Here is a 17148-nt window from a genome sequence, read left to right as displayed (position 1 = left end):
CCCAGGGCAGAAAGCTGAAGCTCTGAGCCCAGCCAGACTGAGACCCAGCACCTGCACTAAAGCCCCAAGCCTCCGAACCCTGTGGGGTTAAAAACCGAAGCCAGGAGCCCCAAACTCTGATCCTTGGCAGGGCAGAGGCCTGGAACTGGGCCATGGAGTATTTATAGCATGTTGGGGGTGGGGGAAGGCTCAGAAACAGAAAGGTTGAGAACCCCTGTTCTACACTTCTCTTTGCTGCTTTACCACCCATTTCAGTGTTCCCTCTATTGCCCGGACTGCCAAACATCTACACCGGCTTTTCCAACAGGTTCTCCATTTGCATAGATAACAGGGAAATCCCTGATAAGCCCCCAGCTGTGACAGAGAGGGGTATTGCACCCCAACATCTTCCACAAACACAGACTGCTTTGAGACTTTCTTGCTTGTAAACACCAACGTGTAGTCTATTTAATCCCACTACTAATACATAACACCTTTATATTTTATTTCAACTTTCTAAACTCTTCTCCAAAAGTGGGGGGTAAGGTGTTTCCACTCAGAGACCTCACTTTGTCAGGCTTTCGTAGTTTTTTGTCTTTCTGTTTCTCTTAGGGTGACCAGACAGCAAGTGTGAAAAATCAGGACAGTGGGTGATAGGCACCTGTATAAGATAAAGCCCCAAATATTGGGACATCTGGTCACCCAAGTTTCTTTCTCTGTCTGTTCCCCGCAAAGGGCTCCTCCTCATGTCCTCTTATACAGTTTCCCTGTTAATGGAATGGTTGGTTCCTTGACTCACTAGCCCCAATCTGACCTCGTAATCAGGTACACCTCTATCCAATTAGGCCTTCTGTGAGGAACCGAATTAGTACTAATAGTGACCAGAGTGCTGACTTAGGTGCAAACCCTCAGCACTCTGTCACATCATATCTGGAGATATGACCCCAAAATGTCCATTAGTGATCACCACACTCTATGCCCCCAGTTTTTGGGTCCTAATTGTTTATCTTTTCCATATCATTGTACTCTGCTAGTGCCCATACTCCTTGCAGAAAGGGAAAAATTACTGCAACATTTTGTCCCTAGCAAAACTAGTCATATGAGATGTATGAGACTGAAGCTTACCTCCTGGCATCAAGTCCTTCCAGGGACACTGGTCTCCAGGATATTGCCAAGGGATGAACTGTCGATGAACAGCAGACCTGACAAGTAACCGAGGCTTCTGGACTCTGTTCAGGCTGCACCTTCCTACTGATTGCTGCAGTTCTGTGCCTCTCTTTCCCCAGGCTTTCTATTGAAGCATTAGAGTCTGTGGTTTTCAAGGGTGGGAATGAGAGACTGGTGAGAGCGCTCAGGAAGCAGAGAACTTGGATTCTTCTTGAAAACCCCAAGACTCACCATGAGGGGATGTCTGCTGATGAGATAAGAGATCTAGGAGGCATCATTTTATCCTTGGGAATCAGTAGCAAATAGAGTAGCTGAGAGGGAACCTCCAGTTTATAGTTTTGTGTGGGGTGCCCTGGGTGGAAACACACAGCTCCCACTCATAGATGTCAGAGCTGTATGCTCAGAGCAGCTGAGTTTTTGAAGTGTGCAATCTACCCCATAAGTGGTTTCTTTTGTCTTCCAATGTTCTGCTAAGTTCTGGACTAATAACACCTGAGCTCATACAGAGCCTCCTCCCCTGGGTGAATTCCCCAACAGAAAACCACCGAGTCACCAGCACAGCTTTCTTTGCCCAGGTAAGACACAGGGCTCTGAAGAGCAGTTTCACCATTATATGCCTGTTATATGCCTTTCTTTCGGGAGTTGTACAGTTTAGTTCATAGGAGTAATTGTCATTTTATATGGAAACCTCACAAGGAACTTCATTACACCTTTCTGAGTCATTCTCTCTCTGTTATTTTTATTGCTGTCATTGCCTATACTAGCTACACAACCACTGGTGCTGGCTGAGAGAGATACAGACAGAGTTTGAATTACTGGACCTCTTCTGCCAAGTCCTAGTGCTGATACTAACCAACAGCTCCTGATTTTGGTTTAGCTCAGCAGATCTTCTGAATGAACCTAGTGTCCTAATACTACAAAACAAACAACATACAAATACATTAACATCTAGCTTAGGTTCTCATTACTGTAGTATCTGAATACCTCAAAACTCTTTAATGTATGTATCCCCACAACACTCCTGTGAGGTAGGGAAGCACTATTATTCCTATTTTACAGGCAGGGAACTGATGCACAGAAGTGCTAAGTGACTTGCCCAAGGTCACACAGGAAGTCTATGAGGAAGCAGGAAATTGAACCTGGGTCTCCTAAGTCCTAGGCTAGTGTGCTAACTGCTGGACCATCCTCCCTTTCCACATCCTTCCTCTAACATTGTCATTATATTTCCCACTTATGCTAAGCAACTATCTTAGGGGCTCATCTGGTTCTAAGAAAAACCAATCTATCTGTGCCTGTGATGGGTTGTACCTGGGCTTTGAGGCTCCTTACAAGAGGCCCCTTAGTCCTACTATACCCTGCCCTAGGAAAAGAGCCACAAACCTGGGTCTGTCTAGAGAGGCCTCATGAAAGCAGCCAATCAGAGTCCATCAGGCTCAGATAAAAGGAGCTGCAGGGCCTTAGCAGGTTGGTTCCTGGCAGGAACTGGAGGGGCAAGAAAGGGTGCTGCTCTCTGGCCACAGAAATTCAGGGGATAGCTGGAGTTTGATTCTGGCAGCATTTGCTTCAGCTGGGTTTGCAGGAAGAGAGTCCCTAAGACTATGCTAATTGCCATAATGTTTAGAAGAAGGAAAGTTGAGCCTATCGTTTTCTCAGGCCAAAAGGCTGCTGGAAATGTATAAGAACCTTGGGACATGATCCTACTTCATCTCAGATCTGCTTTGGGTTTCAAGAGGGAGAAACCTTAAGCCACAAGGATTGAGATCCCCAGTCACTGACTGGAGTCATAAGAACATAAGAATGGCCGTACAGGGTCAGACCAAAGGTCCATCTAGCCCAGTATCCTGTCTACCGACAGTGGCCAATGCCAGGTGCCCCAGAGGGAGTGGACCAACAGGCAATGATCAAGTGATCTCTCTCCTGCCATCCATCTCCATCCTCTGCCAAGCAGAGGCTAGGACACCATTCCTTACCCATCCTGGCTAATAGCCATTAATGGACTTCACCACCATGAATTTATCCAGTTCTCTTTTTAAATGCTGTTATAGTCCTAGCCTTCACAGCCTCCTCAGGTAAGGAATTCCACAAGTTGACTGTGCACTGCGTGAAGAAGAACTTCCTTGTATTTGTTTTAAACCTGCTGCCTTTTAATTTCATTTGGTGACCCCTAGTTCTTGTATTATGGGAATAAGTAATAACTTTTCCTTATCCACTTTCTCCACATCACTCATGATTTTATATACCTCTTTCATATCCCCCCTTAGTCTCCTCTTTTCCAAGCTGAAGAGTCCTAGCCTCTTTAACCTCTCCTCATATGGGACCAGTTCCAAACCCCTAATCATTTTAGTTGCCCTTTTCTGAACCCTTTCTAGTGCCAGTATATCTTTTTTTAGATGAGGAGACCACATCTGTACACAGTATTCGAGATGTGGGTGTACCATCGATTTATATAAGGGCAATAATATGTTCTCAGACTTATTCTCTATCCCCTTTTTAATGATCCCTAACATCCTGTTTGCTTTTTTGACTGCCTCTGCACACTGCGCGGACATCTTCAGAGAACTATCCATGATGACTCCAAGATCTTTTTTCCTGACTTGTAGCTAAATTAGCCCCCATCATATTGTATGTATAGCTGGGGTTATTTTTTCCAATGTGCATTACTTTACATTTATCCACATTAAATTTCATTTGCCATTTTGTTGCCCAATCACTTAGTTTTGTGAGATCTTTTTGAAGTTCATCACAGTCTGCTTTGGTCTTAACTATCTTGAGCAGTTTAGTATCATCTGCAAACTTTGCCACCTCACTGTTTACCCCTTTCTCCAGATCATTTATAAATAGGTTGAATAGGATTGGTCCGAGCACTGACCCTTGGGGAACACCACTAGTTACCCCTCTCCATTCTGAGAATTTACCATTAATTCCTACCCTTTGTTCCTGGTCTTTTAACCAGTTCTCAATCCATGAAAGGACCTTCCCTTTTATCCCATGACAACTTAATTTACGTAAGAGCCTATGGTGAGGGACCTTGTCAAAGGCTTTCTGGAAATCTATGTCCGCTGGATCCCCCACATGTTTGTTGACCCCTTCAAAGAACTCTAACAGATTAGTAAGACACGATTTCCCTTTACAGAAACCATGTTGACTATTGCTCAACAGTTTATGTTTTTCTATATATCTGACAATTTTATTCTTAACTATTGTTTTGACTAATTTGCCCAGTACCGATGTTAGACTTACCTGTCTGAGTCACCCTGAATATGGATATTGGACTATAACCTATGGACTATTTCTAAAAGGACTTTTGGCAACTACAAGCTCACCTCTGCTATGTATCTGAACCTCAAGAATTGAATTCAAGTCTGTATGTATATTGATCTTTTAAACAACACTTTCTCTCTTTTCTTTTTTAATAAATTTTAGTTTAGTTAATAAGAATTGACTATTAGCGTATATTTTGGGGAAGATCTAAGTTATAATTGGACCTGGGTATGTGGCTGATCCTTTGGGATTGGAAGAACCTTTTCTTTTATATGATGAGATAAGATTTTCAGTAATCATCATCATATTTGACAGGTGTGTCTGGACGGAGGCCTGAGGCTGGGCACTTAAAGGGAACTGCGTTGTTTGGACTTCTGAGTAACCGATATGGCAATATAGAAATTGTTTTGTGCTGGCTTGGTAAATCTAACTATTGGAATATCCACCAGCTTTTGGGGTGTTGTCTGCCCCGTTTTGTTTGCAGTTCACCCTAATTGAGTTACCTCAGCTGGCTCCCACGGGCAGCACCGTCACAGTGTGGAATAATAAAGTTACAGTGTATTATGTGCCAACTATAAAAGGGGTAGCCATATTAGTCCGTATCCACAAGACTGTGGCTGTAGGAGGACTCCTTGTTGTTTTTAGGGTATTACATGTCTGCTCAAATTATATTCCCAATCTTAATGATCATATTGGGGCTAATGGACATGTTGATTTTATTTCAGTTAATGAGTGATCCCATGCTCAGGGAGAAGAAGTTCCTTAAGTCTGTCTTACACATCTTGGAAGAAAGGTCACATGATAGGAACAGCATTGTCCGTCAGGCCTGTAAGAGGCCTGGGAAATTTAGTATATGGGGTGCCTGAGAAGGTAAGAGAGAATACTGAATAGAATGCAGCATAACTAGAGAAACCAAGGGAAATAGTTGTTCAGAGTTTACAGCGGCTGCATACAATGCACTAGGCCAAATTCTGCTCTCTCACATACCCTAGTAACCTCTTCGCAGTCAATACAGAGCAAGCTGGATCCTTTGGTAAGCTGGGATAAGTAAACAACATGCACTTTAATATGACCATATGTAAATGAATACATCTGGAACAAAAAATGCAGGCCATACTTACAGGATGGGAGACTCTATCCCAGGAAGCAATGATAATGAAAAAAACTTGAGTCATGGCAGATAATCAGTTGAACATAAACTCCCAGTGTGAAGTTGTGGCATAAACAGAGGAGTCTTGAATAAGAGTAAAGAAGTTATTTTCCCTCTGAATATGGCACTCATGTGAGCACTGCTGGAATATTGTGTTCAGATCAGGTGTGCACAATTCCAGAAGGATGCTGATAAATTAGAGAGGATTCAGAGAAGAGTCACAAGAATTATCAAAGGATTGGACAATATCCCTTTAGTGATAGACTCAAGGAGCTCAATCTGTTTAGCTTTACAAAGCGAAGGTTAAGGAGTGACGTGAGGACAGTCTATAACTACTCACATCATAGGGAACAAATTTTGATAATGGGCTCTTCACATTAGCAAGCAAAGGTATACCAAAATTCAATGGGGAAAAATGAAGCTAGACTAATTCAGACATACATTTTTAATGGTAATTTTAATTAACCATTGGAACAATTTACCAAGGGCTGTGGTGGATTCTCTGTCCCTAGCAATTTTAAAATCAACAGAGACTATTTCGGGGAAGTTCTATGTTATGCAGGAGGTCAGACCAGATAATCACAATGGTCTCTTTTGGCCTTGGAATCTAAGTAACTAGGAATCTAATAATAGGATTACACAGGTGTATTATGGCCCCAAGTTTGGCTCATTGTAGCTAGCACCTGGTCTGAAATATAGCTATAGGTCTCGGAGGGGGAGGAGGGTAGATGAAATTCCCACAGTTTGAAAACGGCTAAAGAAAACTTTAAAGTGTGATCAGTGATAAGTGTTCTTTAATATCATATTTGTACAGGTGTAAAAGCACAAGAAGTTTCTTCTGGACATACTGATCAGGGCCTTAAATGACACTTTCAGTTCTGAAGTCATTGGCGAGAGCATAAAAGCACTGGCCAAAGTCCTGAATGAGCTGAAGGAGAAGGATGTAGGTTCTTCCTTCAGAGACCTCACCCAACAGATCCCGACCTACTTTGACAATGTATGTGAACAGAACTCTCCAACCCCAGTTCAACTGATCTTGATTAGACTCCATTGACAGTGCATGATGTGGACTCCCAGGGCACTGCTCGTGTAAGAGTGAAGAGATTTGAGGCCTCAGGGAAGAGGTTTTTTATGGAGGAGGAGAACATTAAGAGGATGGGGATGACATCCTTGCTCCCAGTCTCACCCTTTTGTTCTTCTATATTTCCACTGAGAACCTCAAAGAAAATCTGAATACTAGATTAGGTAGGTAGATAACTATGAAAAGAAGGTTGCAGAGTACAATAGAGAGTTTTGGACCTGCTCTATACCATTTTTATGTGAGAGGGTTGGAATGATAATTCCATTTTGCAGAGAATTTTGAGATTTCAAATTTTGGTTTTGTTCATATTTGTGGGAACCCCTCTCCCCAAACTTCAAAACTCTTTGTGAAACAGAATTACTTATTCTCAATCTAGCTCTATTGGAAGCCTGGGCCCAGGGCAGTCTGCTCACAGACTATCCCGGTGCTGGGAACCCGGGAAACTCTGGGAGCTAGAGGTGCCAGGGAGTTGCAAATTTGAGAGCCAGGACTCCTAGGGTCCCAGAAGCTGCGGGCCTGGAAGCCCACAATCCCAGTCAACCTGCTAGATCGGCTGCCAAGGAGCTGGATGGGTGCACTGGCAAGACACCGGGCAGGTTTCTAAGGACCCCTGCCTGGCTTCTGGAGGAATTTCATCAAAATTGAACCGTCTCTAAAATATTTTGATGAATCAGCAATTTTGAACAAAAAATTGGTTAATTTAAAGTTTTTCCGACTAGCTGTAGTTGGAGTCATTCTACTTTAGCGTAGAAGAGATGGCTGTGCAAGGTGCGTGATGTGATTGTCCTTAGTTATCAACTTGCGGGGCTTTCTTGGCTGTAGGAGGATAATGCTCTTCGTTCATTGGCCTTTGTCCTATTTGGCAACCTGGCCCACTTGACAAAGAGAAAATGGAAGGCCTATTTCGCCGACCAGGTTAGGCAGAGCTGGGTCACACTTCTGCTGCACCTGCAAGACCCAAACCCCAAAGTTTCAATGGTAAGACCGACAGTGACTTGTTTACTAAGCAAAAGGAATCTTCCTCCCAATGCCAGGGGAGCTCTGCTATTCCTGCCTGCTGTGAAGGCCCTAATTCTCCCCTCAGTTCATTGCCCTCCTGCTGAATCAGTTCCAGCCAGGTTGGTCCATGGCTGCCTCACCAGAATCCAGGATAGGTCATGGGTCTGACCCTGACAGGTCTCTATTCCTCTCTGTCTCTGCACCCCAGGCCCCTGCCTCCCCAGAACAGAGGAGAGACCACAGCTATGCCTGGTGAAGCAGCTTTCATAAGTATATCTGTTCCAAAAAGACATTGATGCAACCTCCAGGTTTCAGTGGAAGCTCTCCCCTCTATTAGTCATTCCTGCATGTTTTCTGCCAATTACAGCCAGATGAATCCCTTTTTATCCTGGAATAGATGAGCAGTCAAGCAGATGAGTTCCCTTTGAATGAACATAGCACACAGTAGGGAACAATTAAATGGTGTGACACACTTTTTCAGGAATGCAGAGCTACATTTCACCTCTGTGCCCCATTTTTGGGACTGAAGAGGCTCCAAACTGCAATTAATGATCACCTTAGTGGCACAGCCGATCTGAAGCCTGAAGAGCTACAGGTGGACATTTGCAGACACCTTGTGAGTGAGCTGTTGAACTGTAGGAGATTATTTACTGGAGTGGCTTGTGGTGGTGTAGAGGTGTGGGGGGGGATGTGTGATGGATAATGTAAATAACTGTAAGAGTGAGATATATGACTGCGGGTGATGGTAAATGTAATTCTGCCACAGATTCCCTTTTTTCCCACTTCTACCCAGCTACCTGTTCTTTCTCATTTACCTGTGGTTTGTAAAAGCATGTGCTGGCAGTCAAAGGGCACTTCTAGCCAGAGAGAGCTCATGTGTCCCTGACTTCCTCTAGGCCAAAGAGAATGCAGAGCTGCTGGAGAGCTTGTACAAAACCACCATCATGTACTTCTATAGCAGCTGGGAAGGGATCCGGGCAGTTGCAGCCAAGTTAGCTGGGGAGAGATGATGCCCAGTGTCCCTTTTGGTATTCCCATTGAGGGAGACAGAAAAAATCCCACTGTGCAGCACTGAGCTTCCATCAATCTCTCTGTGCCTCAGCTTCTCATACATCAATGGAGATGTTAATATCCCTACGTCTCCAGCATGGTGGTAGGAGGAATTCATTAGTTGCTATAAAGTGCTTTGGGATTGTTGCAGGGAAAGCATGGTGCAGTCATTTAGTAGTAGAGGCTGGGACATTGTCACATAGGGCATGTTTACACTTTGAGCTGGGGGTATAGGTCCCAGCTTGATGAGACATACCCACACTAGGACCTGTGTGCTAAAAATAGAGTAGCCGCGATGGCAGGAGGGGCTAACCACCCCAAGTGTGATCCCATCCAAACCCCAAAGTCTGTTCTCAAGGTGGCTAGCGCCTCCCACTGCTCGTACTGCCTTAGCTACATTCTATTTTTAGCATACTAGCTCAGTCAGAGCTAGTGTGGGCATGTCCCATTGAGCTAGGGGTACCATTCCCAGCTCAAAGTGCAGACTTACCCACAGCATTGTTCAGTGCTCCTCACTGCTACTTCATCATTGGGAGGCATGCAGCCCAACCTCCCCATAGTGCCTGCTGTTTCAGGTTCCTGGCCACACCACCTTGTCAAGGAAACATTAGGTTCCTCCTCTTTGGCCCTGTGCCCTCTTCTTCCTAGCACACCCATGTGAGACAGGCAGGCATTGTGGCCTAAGTCATCTATCCGTCACCTTGTGAGATCCCTGCTTAGAACTCACTTATTCCTGGCCCCAGACCTTTGCTCAGACCACTAGACCAAGACACTACCCTAATATGTCTCCAATAACTGACAGCAGTGGCAAGAGGAACACAGACTGTTTAAAGCAAATGGGTTTTATGTAAACATTCTTTTTAAAAAATGTCTCTCTTATTCTCTTCGCTGTGGACTCTAAACTGCTCTAGCATCCTCTTGCCCACAGCTTACCCTTAGGCCCACAGTAGGAGAAGCCAAAGACCTGCTTAGGGGCTGCTAATATCACTGTGCACTCAACAAGGGAAGGTTTTATTATTATTGTTGTTTGTTTTACATTGTGTATTTAGGCATCATTCTGGAACACACAGACACCCAGCGTATGAAGTGGCTGAACCTGGAACATCTGCTGATGTGTAAATAATAAATACAGCTGAAGTCCTGTTCATTAGTGAGTTATAAAGGAATTTAGCTGACAAGCAGATACCACTGGTGCAAAGTGCATCAGACACACATTAAAGGACAGATTCACTCTTGCCCAGGAGAAGTCAGGTTTAGTTTCCCCTGAAGCCGGCAGCTGCAGCAGGTATGATATGAGTCAGTGCATCTCCTGGTTGTCCTGGCAATGCCCCCTCCCCAGCCAGTGCTATCCACTCTTTGGGCTTCGTTGGCTCCCTGTGGACTCCCCAGGTGAGACGTTGTAGCCACTTTCTGCTACCCCAAATTTTCCACCAGCAATTTTTCTTCCATTAAGTGCCCTGTGTCAGACATAAACCAGCTTGGACCTGGCCTCTGTTTAATTCCAGGTTTATTTGAGCTCAGGCAGTGGCTCCTGAATAAAGATGGAAAATAACTTAAAAATGGAAGCTATTGAAACAACAGACCTTCTTCCAGTTACAGCAAAGTGGCTGAGTTTCTGGTAGAGTCAGGGTCTCCCCCCAGTTTGGAGCATGGAAAGGTCCCAATGGAGGAACCTAAAGCGTTCTTTGTATTGGAGAGCTTCTGTAGTGTGGTACTCAGAGGTAATAAGTCTCCAGCTATTTCAGGCACAGGTGACTATTTGAAAAATGAGGCATATTCATCTCTCATGGATTTTCCATCCCAATATAAGGACTGAGCCCAGTTTCACATTTTTCCATGTGATTGTTCTGCTCAGGTACTTCAAGGTTCTGTACTTCTTAGCTGTGATTTGACAGTCTGTTCACTAGCATGTTGTCCTCTGTAATTTCAGCTCTCCAGGTCCTACAGAAAGACCCAAGTCCCACTGTCCAGCTGGTGGCAACTCAGGTCCTAAGTGACATCTGTCTGGCAGAATGCTTGGGGAATGAAGTGGAAAGGAGACATAGAGAACAAGGCGCTCCCAGTACCCAAAATCGGAACAAGAGAGGGACAGAGAGGCAACTATAATACTGGCCAATCTTAGCCGTTGTCATACTGCTCAGATGCTGTAAGTGAGAGAAGAATCAGGCCCTGTAAAGTAGCCTTGGTTGATTTTAACTACTCAAAGCATTTTTTATTAGACATCAGAACATCTGGTCATTCTGATGGACATGCAGTCTCTGGACAAGCTCAGTGATAAGCATGTACATTATACTGCTTGCTCAAGGGTCTTGTCTGTTACTATAGTAAACTACTGGGCCAGATCCTCAAATAAACCTGAGCTCTAGACTCTGGGTTGTTCTAAATTATGTTGTCTTCTAAAAGCCATTGCTGCACTGGGGATTGCTGGAGCACAATGCACTCTGTCTGTGCCATCTTCTGTTTCCAGCTCACACCCCATATACTTGGGTGGGAAGCTAGGAGTTTTTCATAGATTCTAGGACTGGAAAGGACCTCGAGACATAATCGAGTCCAGTCCCCTGCCCGCATGGCAGGACCAAATACTGTCTAGACCATCCCTGATAGACATTTATCTAACCTACTCTTAAATATCTCCAGAGATGGAGATTCCACAACCTCCCTAGGCAATTTATTCCAGTGTTTAACCACCCTGACAGGAACTTTTTCCTAATGTCCAACCTAGACCTCCCTTGCTGCAGTTTAAACCCATTGCTTCTTGTTCTATCCTTAGAGGCTAAGGTGAACAAGTTTTCTCCCTCCTCCTTATGACAACCTTTTAAATACCTGAAAACTGCTATCATGTCCCCTCTCAGTCTTCTCTTTTCCAAACTAAACAAACCCAATTCTTTCAGCCTTCCTTCATAGGTCATGTTCTCAAGACCTTTAATCATTCTTGTTGCTCTTCTCTGGACCCTTTCCAATTTCTCCACATCTTTTTTAAAATGCGGTGCCCAGAACTGGACACAATACTCCAGCTGAGGCCTAACCAGAGCAGAGTAGAGCGGAAGAATGACTTCTCGTGTCTTGCTCACAACACACCTGTTAATACATCCCAGAATCATGTTTGCTTTTTTTGCAACAGCATCACACTGTTGACTCATATTTAGCTTGTGATTCACTATAACCCCTAGATCCCTTTCTGCCGTACTCCTTCCTAGATAGTCTCTTCCCATTCTGTATGTGTGAAACTGATTTTTTCTTCCTAAGTGGAGCACTTTGCATTTGTCTTTGTTAAACTTCATCCTGTTGACCTCAGACCATTTCTCCAATTTGTCCAGATCATTTTGAATTATGACCCTGTCCTCCAAAGCAGTTGCAATCCCCCCCAGTTTGGTATCATCCGCAAACTTAATAAGTGTACTTTCTATGCCAATTTCTAAGTCGTTGATGAAGATATTGAACAGAGCCGGTCCCAAAACAGACCCCTGCGGTACCCCACTCGTTATGCCTTTCCAGCAGGATTGGGAACCATTAATAACAACTCTCTGAGTAGGTTATCCAGCCAGTTATGCACCCACCTTATAGTAGCCCCATCTAAATTGTATTTGCCTAGTTTATCGATAAGAATATCATGCGAGACCGTATCAAATGCCTTACTAAAGACTAGGTATACCACATCCACAGCTTCACCCTTATCCACAAGGCTCTTTTTCCTATCAAAGAAAGCTATCAGATTGGTTTGACATGATTTGTTCTTCACAAATCCATGCTGGCTGTTACCTATCACCTTACCACCTTCCAAGTGTTTGCAGATGATTTCCTTAATTACTTGCTGCATTATCTTCCCTGGCACAGAAGTTAAACTAACTGGTCTGTAGCTTCCTGGGTTGTTTTTATTTCCCTTTTTGGAGATGGGCACTATATTTGCCCTTTTCCAGTCTTCTGGAATCTCTCCCATCTCCCATGATTTTCCAAAGATAATAGCTAGAGGCTCAGATACCTCCTCTATTAGCTCCTTGAGTATTCTAGGATGCATTTCATCAGGCCCTGGTGACTTGCAGGCATCTAACTTTTCTAAGTGATTTTTAACTTGTCCTTTTTTATTTTATCTGCTAAACCTACCCCCTTCCCATTAGCATTCACTATATTAGGCATTCCTTCAGACTTCTCGGTGAAGACCGAAACAAAGAAGTCATTAAGCATCTCTGCCATTTCCAAGTTTCCTGTTACTGTTTCTCCCTCCTCACTAAGCAGTGGGCCTACCCTGTCTTTGGTCTTCCTCTTGCTGCTAATGTATTGATAAAAAGTCTTCTTGTTTCCCTTTATTCCTGTAGCTAGTTTGAGCTCATTTTGTGCCTTTGCCTTTCTAATCTTGCCCCTGCATTCCTGTGTTGTTTGTCTATATTCATCCTTTGTAATCTGTCCTAGTTTCCATTTTTTATATGACTCCTTTTTATTTTTTAGATCATGTAAGATCTCGTGGTTAAGCCAAGGTGGTCTTTTGCCACATTTTCTATCTTTTCTACCCAGCAGAATAGCTTGCTTTTGGGCCCTTAATGGTGTCCCTTTGAAAAACTGCCAACTCTCCTCAGTTGTTTTTCCCCTCAGTCTTGATCCCCATGGGACCTTACCTATCAGCTCTCTGAGCTTACCAAAATCTGCCTTCCTGAAATCCATTGCCTCTATTATTTTGCTGTTCTCCCTTCTACCCTTCCTTAGAATTGCAAACTCTATGATTTCATGATCACTTTCACCCAGGCTGCCTTCTACTTTCAAATTCTCAACAAGTTCCTCCCTATTTGTTAAAATCAAGTCTAGAACAGCTTCCCCCCAGTAGCTTTTTCAACCTTCTGAAATAAAAAGTTGTCTGCAATGCAGTCCAAGAATTTGTTGGATAGTCTGTGCCCCACTGTGTTATTTCCCCAACATATATCCAGATAGTTGAAGTCCCCCATCACCACCAAATCTTGGGCTTTGGATGATTTTGTTAGTTGCTTAAAAAAAGCCTCATCCACCTCTTTCACCTGGTTAGGTGGCCTGTAGTAGACTCCTAGCATGACATCTCCCTTGTTTTTTACCCCTTTTAGCCTAACCCAGAGACTCTCAACACTTCCGTCTCCTATGTCCATCTCTACCTCAGTCCAAGTGTGTACATTTTTAATATACAAGGCAACACCTCCTCCCTTTTCCCCCTGTCTATTCTTCCTGAGCAAGCTGTACCCATCCACACCAACATTCCAATCGTGTATTATCCCACCAAGTTTCAGTGATGCCAACAATGTCATAGATGTATTTATTTATTAGCACTTCCAGTTCTTCCTGCTTATTCCCCATACGTCTCGCATTTGTATATAGGCATCTAAGATACTGGTTTGATCTTTCCTCCCAGTTTTGTCCTGACCCTCCTTTCTCTCTGCCAATATAGCCCACACTCCCTCTCGTTTCCGACCCATCTCCCCGGTCTCCATGTTCCCCACTTACCTGTGGGCTTTGCTCACCTGTCCCCGTCGAACCTAGTTTAAAGCCCTCCTCACTAGGTTAGCCAGTCTGTGTCCAAATAGGGTCTTTCCCCTCCTCGAAAGGTGAACGCCATCTCTGCCTAGCAGTCCTTCCTCAAATAGCATCCTGTGGTCTAGGAAGCCAAAGCCCTCCTGGCGACACCATCTTCGCAGCCAGGCATTCACCTCCATGATGCATCTGTCTCTGCCCGGGCCCCTACCTTTGACAGGAAGAATTGAAGAGAATACCACCTGCGCTCCAAACTCCTTCACCCGTACTCCCAGAGCCCTGTAGTCACTCTTGATCCGCTCAGTGTCACACCGCGCAGTATCATTTGTGCCCACATGGATGAGTAGCATGGGGTAGTAGTCAGAGGGCTGGATAATCCTCGACAATGCCTCCGTAACGTCTCGGATACGGGCTCCCGGCAGGCAGCATACCTCCCGAGATGAAATGTCAGGGCAACAGATGGGCGCCTCCGTCCCCCTCAGCAGAGAGTCTCCAACCACCACTACCCTACGTTTCGTATTCGCAGTGGTGGCAGCAGACCTCCCAGCCTTAGGGGTACGAGGCTTCTCCTCCTTTACTGTAGGGGGTGATTCCTTCTTTCCTGTATCAAGAAGAGCATAACGGTTACCTATTACCACGGCAGGAGGATTCGGAGCAGGGGTGGAGCACTGCCTGCTGCCAGAAGTAACCAGCTGCCAGTGTCCACCCTGAGCCATCTCCTCCTCCACCAGTGGTGTATCAGCAGTCCTGTGTACTGGGACAGCTACCTCAGCTGTCTCCACATGGACACTGTCGAGGAATTGCTCGTGGATTTGGATGCTCCTCAACCTAGCCACCTCCTCCTGTAGCTCTCCCACCTGCTGCGTGAGAGATTCCACCAGGAGGCACTTCTCACATTGGATGGTCCCCCCAGCCTGGATATCAGTAAGTGGAAATTGCAAGTTACAGTCTCTGCAAAACCACACCAGGATCTGGGTAAAAGCATCCATGCTCAGGTGCTCTGTCTGGCTACAGGCACAGGTGGAGGAGACAGAAGCAGTGCTGGCACAGGTGTTGCGGGTCTTCCTAACCATCGTAAGCCTCCCTCTGTTGAACTCCCATCTGCAGCCCCCTGTCTGCTAAAAGGGTTGTTTAAGCAAGAAGTTTTGAATGTAGTTGGTTTATAGGTATTAAGGGGAATAAAGAGAAAACAGATAGAACCGGCAAGGGACCCTCGCCCCCCTTCCAAACTCCCTTGCGAAACTCTCTGTTAGCAGCCCCTGTTCGCAAAAGCTCCCTGGTCGCTTGTGCGCTGCTTTAGAAAGCCCTGGCCTGTATGAATGCCCCGCCCACTGATTAAGGCTCAGCCACTTACCAGAGGCTTCTAGCTTTCAAACCTTCCTTTGAAGCTCACAGCTTCCAACTGCCAGCCACAGCACACGGTCCTTCAAACAACCAAACAGACTGACAAACACAAGCTCAGTACACAGCAAGTAACCCTCAAACACAAACACACACACACTACAGACAGTCACTTACCCCAAAAGGGTAACCATGCTGTGTTGCTCCTCCTTCACCTGGAGAACTCCCTTGCGAAACTCCCTGTTAGCAGCCCCTGTTCGCAAAAGCTGTTGGTGACATTCAGCCATCTACTCTGGCTGTACACTATATATGCTAGCTCTCTGTTAGGGATTTGCACATGCTGGGGGAATTCCTAGCTGCCCTCTTAGGGCAGCTTTATGGCTACTTTGCCCTGCTCCATTGCCACATAGGGCAGCATGGCCCACTATCTTCAAAAAGGTGACTTTACAACTAATCCCTCCCCTATTTATGCACCTACATGTGATTGTTAGGAGTCTGAGCCCTGGTCTACACTATGAGTTTAGGTCAAATTTAGCAGCATTAGATTGATTTAACCCTGTACCCGTCCACACAACAGAGCCATTATTGTCGAATTAAAGGGGTCTTAAAATCGATTTCTGTACTCCTCCCCGACGAGGTGATTAGCGCTGAAATCGACATCGCTGGGTTGAATTTGGGGGTAGTGTGGACGCAATTCAATGGTATTGGCCTCCAGGAGCTATCCCAGAGTGCTCCATTGTGACCACTCTGGACAGGTAGACAGAAAAAGCCCCGCAAACTTTTGAATTTCATTTCCTGTTTGGCCAGCGTGGCAAGCTGATCAGCACGGGTGACCATGCAGAGCTCATCAGCAGAGGTGACCAGGGAGTCCCAGAATCACAAAAGAGCTCCAGCATGGAACGAATGGGAGGTATTGGATCTGATCGCTGTATGGGGAGACAAATCCATGCTATCAGAACTCATTCCAAAAGACTAAATGCCAAGATATTTGAAAAAAATCTCCAAGGGCATGAAGGACAGAGGCTATAACAGGGACCCGCAGCAGTGCTGCATGAAACTTAAGGAGTTCAGGCAAGCCTACCAAAGAGGCAAACGGCTGCTCCGGGTCAGACCCCCAGACATGCCGCTTCTATCATGAGATGCATACAATTCTAAGGGGTGCCCCTACAACTACTCCACCCCGGTACGTGGACTCCTGCAAGGGAGTCTCATGCAACAGGAATGCGGATTTTGGGGACGAGGAAGATGATAGCACACAGCAGGCAAGCAGAGAAACTGTTCTCCCTGACAGCCAGGAACTGTTTATCACCCTGGAGACATTACCCTCCCAACCCGGGCTCCCGGACCTTGAAGGCAGAGAAGGCACCTCTGGTGAGTGTACCTTTGTAAATTTAATACCTGGTTTAAAAGCAAGCGTGTTTAATGATTAATTTGCCCTGAAGACTTGGAATGTATTCGCGGCCAGTAAAGCTACTGGAACGCAGTCAAGCAACATCCGTTCTTTATCTCTCTGTGATATCCTCAGGAGAGTGATATCATTCATGGTCACCTGGTTGAAATAGGGGAATTTTATTAAGGGGACATTCAGAGGTGGCTGTTCCTGCTGGGCTGTGTGCCTGTGGCTGAAAAGAAA

General features: G+C 45.2%; 1 pseudogene; it reads left to right on the top strand.

The window, feature by feature from the left end:
• Nucleotides 1-10793, top strand: part of LOC128841111 (maestro heat-like repeat-containing protein family member 2B) — a 28919-nt pseudogene extending 18126 nt beyond the window's left edge.
• The last annotated feature ends 6355 nt before the right edge of the window (nt 10794-17148 follow it).

This window comes from Malaclemys terrapin, chromosome 1 (genome assembly GCF_027887155.1).
Source record: "Malaclemys terrapin pileata isolate rMalTer1 chromosome 1, rMalTer1.hap1, whole genome shotgun sequence".
Taxonomy (NCBI): domain Eukaryota; kingdom Metazoa; phylum Chordata; order Testudines; family Emydidae; genus Malaclemys; species Malaclemys terrapin.
This window is presented reverse-complemented; position numbering and strand designations above follow the sequence as displayed.